Below are 8,278 nucleotides of genomic sequence, written 5' to 3' on the forward strand. Positions count from 1 at the left end.
AGAGCCACTATCTGGCCGAAGGGCCTTTCCCACGTTCTAAGAGGCAATTAGGGTCATTCACTCAAAACTACGTTAAGTGAAACAACTTTTCTGTATAGATAATTCATTCAGTTTTTTTTTTTTTTTTTTTTGCTTGTAATTCAATAAGCAGACATTTCAGAGCACAAGTCTCTTACCAATAATTTCTAATGAATCCATGTTTTGTTTATTTTTAACTCACTTGGGTGGGGCTAATCTTTTTTTTTTTTCTTGATTGAAGTTTTAGTGTTTTGTCCTTTTCTTACTCAGAGGTATGAGAATTCTTCCTCCCCAGTTGGTTTTAAAGGAAACTTCTGGAGACAAGAAGAAAGCCGCAGAAGTGGAGGTGCTAAAATATAAAATCACAGTTAGAAGTCACATCAGCATCATGGTAGCATAAAAGATGGCTCGCATTTTTTGCTCCCCACCTCAAAGGAGCAGTGTGACTTCAGCTGTGACACCATCTCCCAAGGTGGTACAGCTTGGAGCCAAGAAAGATCTTCCTCAGCCTGTGATTTATCCTGTAAAGGAAAAGGAGGGCATGTGAGTAAGCACCCAACTTCCCCAGCTGTGTGGGAAGCTACCAAAGGAGGTCATCTCTCTCTTGCCCCGTCTAGAGTGCTAAATCCAGAGCTCCATTATGGGGGCGGGCGGCAGAAAGAGTCTGGGAGAGCAGCACAGAGGAATCTCAGAGAGACTTCAGCTGTCATGTAGAGGGAAAATGGGAAGCTAGCGGCAAGTTTTGAGCATAGAAATGACACGACTGCTGAGAAGAAACTCACAGTGGGCAAGAGAACAGAAGAGAGAACAGTTAGGAAGCTACTGCAATAATCCTCAAGCAACAACTGTTTGTTGCTTGGTTTATAATGATAGCAGTGTTGAAAATGAGAAATGGTCAGATTCTGGATATTCTCTGAAGGCAATGCTAAGAGGCAATGCTAAATGATTACATAGAGCATGTAAGAGAAAACAGCTTCAAGAATGACTCCAAGGCTTTGGGCTGGAGCGAGTGGTATGATGGAGATGTCACAAGTAGCCTGTGGAAGAAGTTTTGTGGCAAAAATCAAGTGCTCAGCTTTGGACATATTACATTTAAAATGATTATTAGATCTTTAAGTTGAAATGTCAAATAGGCGGTTAGATATGAGTCTGGATTTAGGGGAAATATCCAGGTTATAGCTACAAATTGTTTAGTCATCAGTGTACAGATTGTTTTTAAATCCATCAGACTTGTTAAGACCTTGAGCACAGAGAGAAAAGAGAGTTCAAGTGTAAGTTCTAGAGCACTACTACGTTAAGAGTTTGGTAAGATGAGGCAGAACCAGCAAAAGAAACGGAAAATGAAGGGTCACTGAGATAAGAGAAAAACCAGAAGTGTGCAGTGTCCTAGAGGCCGAGAGAAAAAAGAGCTTCAAGGAGAAGGGAGTAATCAATGGTACCGGGCTTCCCTGGTGGCGCAGTGGTTAAGCATCCACCTGCCAATGCGGGGGACACGGGTTCGATCCCTGGTCCGGGAGGATCCCACATACCACAGAGCAACTAAGCCCGTGAACCACAACTACTGAGCCTGCACTCTAGAGCCCGCGAGCCACAACTGCTGAAGCCCGCGCGCCTAGAGCCCGTGCTCCGCAGCAGGAGAGGCCACCGCAGTGAGAAGCCCGCACACTGCAATGAAGAGTAGCCCCCGTTCGCCGCAACTGGAGAAAGCCCGTGAGCAGCAGCGAAGACCCAACACAGCCAAAAATTAATTAATTAATTAATTTAAAAAAAAATCAATGGTACTAGTGCTGCAGATACATTAATAAGATGAGTACTGAAAAGCGACCATTGGATTTAGAAACCTAGAAATCATTGACAGAGGTTGGGTGGAATGACGGAGGCAAAAACCTAATTGCAGTGGATTCAAGAGACACTGGGAGGAGAGTGATTAAAGACACAAAATATAGAATAATATTTCAAAGGACTTCTCTCCAAAGGGAAGTGGAGGAATGGGGCAGTAATTTGATAGTGAATGGGGCCAGGACAAAGTTTTTCGTAATCTAAAGAATTAACTTCATGAATATTGGTGAAAGGTGTTGCTTTAAATTTATAGAGAAATTAAAATTTCCCTTGATAATTTAGAGTTAATTTTTATCTGATTCATCTTGAATAGCTATGTTTAAAATTGGCCTACACTTTCTTAACAAGAAGACAAAGTTGTGGAATCAGTTCAATTTAGGGATGCAGAGTAGTGTTACCATAATTCTAATTGGATAAAGTCCTCAATTAAAGATTTCCTTTAATATTTTAACTTGAATGTAAAGAAATTATTATTGATTCCTTTGATTATTACAGATTATTCGATTTTTTAAAACTTAGTCTAGAGTCTAGAGTGGATGTAAACACCACAGAACGTAAAACTGGGACAGTAAGCAGAGGATAAAAGGTTAATACATCTAACAATGTGAACACATGCACTGAAAGTGCTATAGAATTTACTGAGACATATTAATCAGTAACTTCCATATTTTTCATGTTAACTTTTAGGAGGAAATGATTCTTGGCTTGTATCAAAAATGACTATGAATTCATTTTAATTATATTGAGTTATATATTAAGGTGTGAGCATAGAATTACGTTCAGAATTGCTATGGTGTGCAGACTGCTCTAGCATATGAATGGTATGCAACTGAATTTATGAATTATCTTAGTAGAATAAATGGAATTCTCAGTTCTGAATGTGACTGACTTCTGTGATGTGTTTCTTAAGAATGTACATGTCGATATGGTACGTGGCAGACACCAATGGGCTGTTTGCCAAAATCATTCTTCCTTTAATTTTAGTGCCAGAATCACCCAAATTTAGCTAAGCACACAGCAGTTCAAAATGCAGACATTTTCTCTCTCTTCGTGCACCTAGGTGTGGCCATGTGACTGAGAGCTGATCTGTGTGAAAGTGATATGAGGCATCTTCTAGGAAGCGTTCTTGAAGACAGGGTGCTTGCCTTGATTTGTCCCTTTCTACTGTCTGACTGGACTGTAGCCCTATTGGACCATCCAGTAAACTTGAGAATGCTGACTGTGCACAAGAAAGGTAGCAAGGAGACAGAAGCCCAGATTTTCCCTAACCCTATGGAATGCCATTCAGTCCTATGCTGTCTCTTCCAAATTTCTCAAATGCAAGAGAGAAATATACTGTCCAAGTCACTATTAGTTGACGCTTCTCTCTTGACCATGTTACATGGGATAATATATGCAGGCCCAGAAATTAATAGCTTTGAATGGTGTGAAGTAAAAATAGGGGACAGAAGTGTCAGGAATAATGATTGAGAAGCTTTTTAGAAAGAGAAAGGATGACTACACAGATTCTTATGTGGGATAATTGTCTGAAAGAATCTCTTTCTCTCTGGTTTTATCTAAGATGTTTATTTCTTAAAACAATGACTAGAAAGGCATCTGTACTGTCTTAAGGCCCGTTCATGACCACCCATCTCCAAATAAGAACAAATGCTCAGGCTTCCCTGGTGGCACAGTGATTGAGAATCCACCTGCCAATTCAGGGGACACGGGTTCGAGCCCTGGTCCGGGAAGATCCCACATGCTGCAGAGCAACTAAGCCTGTGCACCACAACTACTGAGCCTGTGCTCTAGGGCCTGCGAGCCACACCTACTGAGCCCACATGCCGCAACTACTGAAGCCCGCGCGCCTACAGCCCGTGCTCTGCAACAAGAGAAGCCATTGCAATGAGAAGCCTGCACACCGCAAGGAAGAGTAGCCCCCTCTCCTCGCAACTAGAGAAAGCCAGTGCGGAGCAATGAAGACCCAAGGCAGCCAATAAATAAATTAATTAATTAATTAAATGTATTTTTTAAAAAAAGGACAAATGCTTTATGAATATCCTTGTACCATGCATGCAAAACATAACTTTGTCCCTTACTAACGGAGTTCAGGTGCCCAAACAAAAGTGAAACCATGAATATTGGTTGAGCAAGAGGATAGATCGTTAGCTGTAGTGATAATTGTCTTGATAGAAATTTATTCACAGGATATTAGAGAATGCTATCAGACTACTCTAAGAAGAAGGAAGAATTTAATAACTCTTACTAAGAGAAATATCTTTGATAAAAGAGACAAAAGATAGGAAATAGGATCCAAGAAAGAAATTGATGATAAGTTTCCACAAAGAAAAACTACTTGTCATATAATACTTTTTGAACCACATAAATAAAAAGGGACGCCAAATCAAGATTTTTCTATAACTTCCAAAGCCAATATTTTTTTGTCTTTTCTTCCTTTATTGTTTTTATTCAAAAGTAAAGATGTTCCTCTTATGGTAGTGAGCACTGTGGGTGGAACAGTGTTAATTCTGGCAACTTCGTGTGAACTTGAGAACATAAAAGGAAATAGAATAATTGTCCACATTTGACTCTATTTCACTCACACTTGAGTGGTGAAAGAGGCAAGGGGCGGGGAGGGGGTGGGGTGGATGTGAGGGTATATAACCAAACTTCTGCTTCTGCATTTCAGGCATAGATCACAAGAACCTGGTTTTACTTCCATCAGTTAGAAGAGTAAAGTACAAGCGTATACTAAGAGAGGTGACTACCACAGGCACAGACCTAATACAATTAAACATAATCTATAAGTATTATTGGATCCAGTAGAATAAGCAGCTATGCTACTGGAAGATGAGGCTGGTAGGAAGACCCTTTAACAGGAATATGCAAAGGCACTAAGGAATATGCACAGATGGTGACTCTAATAATAACAAAACACAAACCCAGCTCAATTTCTGACTAGATTAACTCAATCCCCATGCAAAAGGTTTAGCAAAGTAAGAGATATAACAATTTCCAGGCTCTTATTCCCAGATTCCATTTACCTCAGTCTCTACATTCCTACACAAGATTAATACAATGCATGTAAAACATAAAAGGTACATGAAGAAGCAATTAAAAAATATATATACTGTCAAGAGACAAAGTAATCAACAAAACCAAACTTAGATATGACTGAGATGTCTAAGTATTAGACAGGGAATTAAAAACAACTATGCTTAAAATACAAACATGGGAAAGTTGGACAGCGTGCATGAACATATGGTAATTTCAGCAGAGATACAGAAACTATAAGAAAAAACTAAAAGGAAATGCTATAAGTAAAAAATACAGTAGCAGACGAGAATTCTTTCAACAGGTTCATTGGTAGATTTAACACAACTAAGGAAAGAAGAAGTGAACTTTAAAAGAGGTCAGTAGAAATCAGCCAAAGTGAAACATAAAGAGAAAAGGTGAATTTGTTTTTAAAAACGGAATCACAAAGGAAATTAAAGAAGATTTTAAATTGCACGAAAATGAAAACACAGCATATCAAACTTGGGGCTGACTGGAAAGTAGTGCTTAAGGGAAATTCATAGCACTAAACACTCATATTAGAAAAGAAGGAAAATTTCAAATCATTGATCCAAGTTTCCAACCTAAGAAAACTAGAAAAAGGAGAGTTAAAATAATCACGAACCAAGCATAAGGAAGGAAATAATAAAAAGAGCAGAAATCAAAGGAATTGAGGACAACAACAAAAGTAATAAATGAAGCCAAGAGCAGTCAGCAGGATTCAACAGCCTGCAGCTTCCCCTGGCACCTCCCTTGGGTGGTTTTGTCATAAAGTACCTCCAGTGAGACACTTCCTCATGAACAGCTTTCCCTGGAACCCTAGATTCAGATTTCCAGCAAGTTCCACCTGTGCAGTACCCCAGTGAGTTCTCAGCCATATACTGACCCACAACTGTGTCTTCTCCAACAAAGTGTACCTCAGCCCTACAGGTAGTGGCTGCTCCTTATATATGCTATTCTTATATTTTTTAGAGATTTTACTCTATACTATCTAATCTCTCATTACTCGAATCCCCTGTTATAGTCGACAAGTCTTTACATTTAACTCTCCCTGTTCAAATAACTAATTACTGTGTGGTTTCTGTCTCCTGACTGGACACAGACTGATACAATCACAAGTCATTCTTCCTTCCACCCGGTGGTTTGACTATCATACAAAAGGCTTTATACTACCCTCCCTCTAAGGATCTTCAAACTACTTCACTGCAATGCCTACACTCAACCCCACTCGAAAAACGGAGGGGGAATCTATTTTTTTCTTGTCATACAGGAAATTATCAATATGACACCTGCATATAACATGTGAGTCAGACAACCAAAGAAGCTTGCAGTTTTCTTTTTGCCTCTTGAATGGAAGGCAGAATAGAAAGAGCACTTGTGCCTCCCACAAATTCTTCATTTAATCTATCCTTTGGGACCACCCAGGCTGGGGAAAAGAATTGTTCACTATATGAATAAAGCTTTCCGTTGATGGGAAAGCACAGCAGGAGAGTCAAATTCCTGATTTCTCATTTTGCATGACACCTAAGACTTCATTACAAGACTGCATCTCTTTCCAAGCTTTAAAAAAGTGAAATTCTGTGCATAGTCTTCCAAAATTTCGTGTGATTTTTTTATATACCTACTATTTTAACACCATATATTTTTCTACTTGGAGGTTATTCCTTCTATTTCCCTAGCTGGTAGAAGTTAGAAGACAAGACCAGAATCTACAGTAATAATGAGGATAGGTAAGAGAGAGAGGAAAGATAATCTGCTTTTTGTACATTGATTCATTTGAATTTCACATGTTCGAAAAATTCTGACTGGCTAATCAACAGATCAGGAAAAAGAAATGGCAAAATCACAAAACTACAGACTATGGATAAAAAGGAGAGTTAGAATTCATTTATTCAGATCATTCCCTAATATTTGAACACCTTGTAGAAGTCCCACTTACGTGACTGTCTCTCATCATGGAAAACTCAGTATCAACACTACAGTCCATTCTATATATGGACAACTGACTGTTAGAAAGTTCTGCTATTTATTTTAAACTGAAGTCTATTACCATTGTTCCTGGTTTTATTCCTTGGTTTTATAGAGAGTAAGTCTCAGTTCATTTTCATCCAGCAGTCTTTCAAATAGCTAAAGACATCTGCTATTTTCTCCCTTACCACACTGTCTATGTACCTTTGGTAATGACGAACTTTGGTTCGCTCCCAGAACTTGGCTCCTGAAACAACAAAGATAGAAATTCTAATCAATGATGAGATGAGACAGAGTTCTCCTCACCTTACTCCCGCAAACAAAGAGAGACTGAACACTAAGGTCCAACCTCACTAGAGTCTGAGAGGAATGAAACCAAACCACATTTCCAAAATTCCTCCTAAGCAGGAGCCGCCTCAGACCAGAAATGCTTCTTTCTATCGAGAGCACCTCTTAGAGCCCCAGAACCTCTGAGATCCCTGTACTTCTGGAGACTGAGTCTCTGATCCCAGGATCTGGCTGAGTTTTTCACAAAGAACATCACTGTATACAGCTAACTTTGGATGTGAAGAAATATATTTTACTCTGACATTCTACATTTTCTCTAATGGTCTTCTCAATTCATTTTAAGTAGTCTATTAGCTGATGTGTCCTCCTAAAAATGTATTTCTCTATTGGAATACCAAAGTAAACATTGATAGTATACTGTTTGCAGAAGTTGTTTAGAATATACATGCAAGGTTAAGGGTTGAGTTCAAAGACCCAGTATTTTTCATGCAATCAATAATGGGTGTGGAGGTCACATGCTAACACTTGCATCATATTTTGCACCAGCAAAGCAGAGATGAAAGGGTTCCAGATACCACAAAAAAATGACTGAAAAATAACATCTATGGAATCTGGGTTCAGAGCTCATACCTCGGGCCTCCCACACTAATCTTGGTTCTAAGACATAGACCCCAATCACTTGCCCCCAAACCCAAAATATAGTCATATTTCTTCTTTCTTAAATGTCCAATGTTGATAGATATTACATTATATACACTATTTAAGGTAACATATACATGTCTCAAAGGAAGTTCAAAGTAAGAGATATCCACCATTTATGTTTATTCTGTGAAATAGGATACCGGGAACTCTAAGCACAGTTGTGAGCACCAAGTGTACAGATGACATCAAAACCTAAAGCTGGCCTAGATTATGGAAAAAAACAGTTCCATGAATGAGTTCTTCCTTTACACTGGAAGGGAGGGGCAATATATTTCAATACACGACAGCAGGTGCTAAATGCCGAGATAGAAATAACTACATACACAAGAAGAGAGATCTTTAGGAATCCAGCAGATGGGGAAGGCTTCCCAGAAAATATACCCCTTATCCTGAGCCCATGAAGGAAAAGTAAGATCTAGATAAAGGAAAG

General features: G+C 39.0%; 1 long non-coding RNA gene across 1 annotated transcript; it reads right to left on the minus strand.

Moving 5' to 3' along the window:
- Window positions 1-283: 283 nt before the first annotated feature.
- Window positions 284-6,997, minus strand: LOC103006925 (uncharacterized). Its single transcript, XR_449936.1, has 3 exons — window positions 6,941-6,997; window positions 447-539; window positions 284-367 (listed from the first exon to the last, which is right to left on the minus strand). It is a non-coding gene; the product is annotated as an uncharacterized LOC103006925 (long non-coding RNA).
- Window positions 6,998-8,278: the final 1,281 nt, after the last annotated feature.

Source organism: Balaenoptera acutorostrata, chromosome 1, assembly GCF_949987535.1.
Source record: "Balaenoptera acutorostrata chromosome 1, mBalAcu1.1, whole genome shotgun sequence".
NCBI lineage: Eukaryota > Metazoa > Chordata > Mammalia > Artiodactyla > Balaenopteridae > Balaenoptera > Balaenoptera acutorostrata.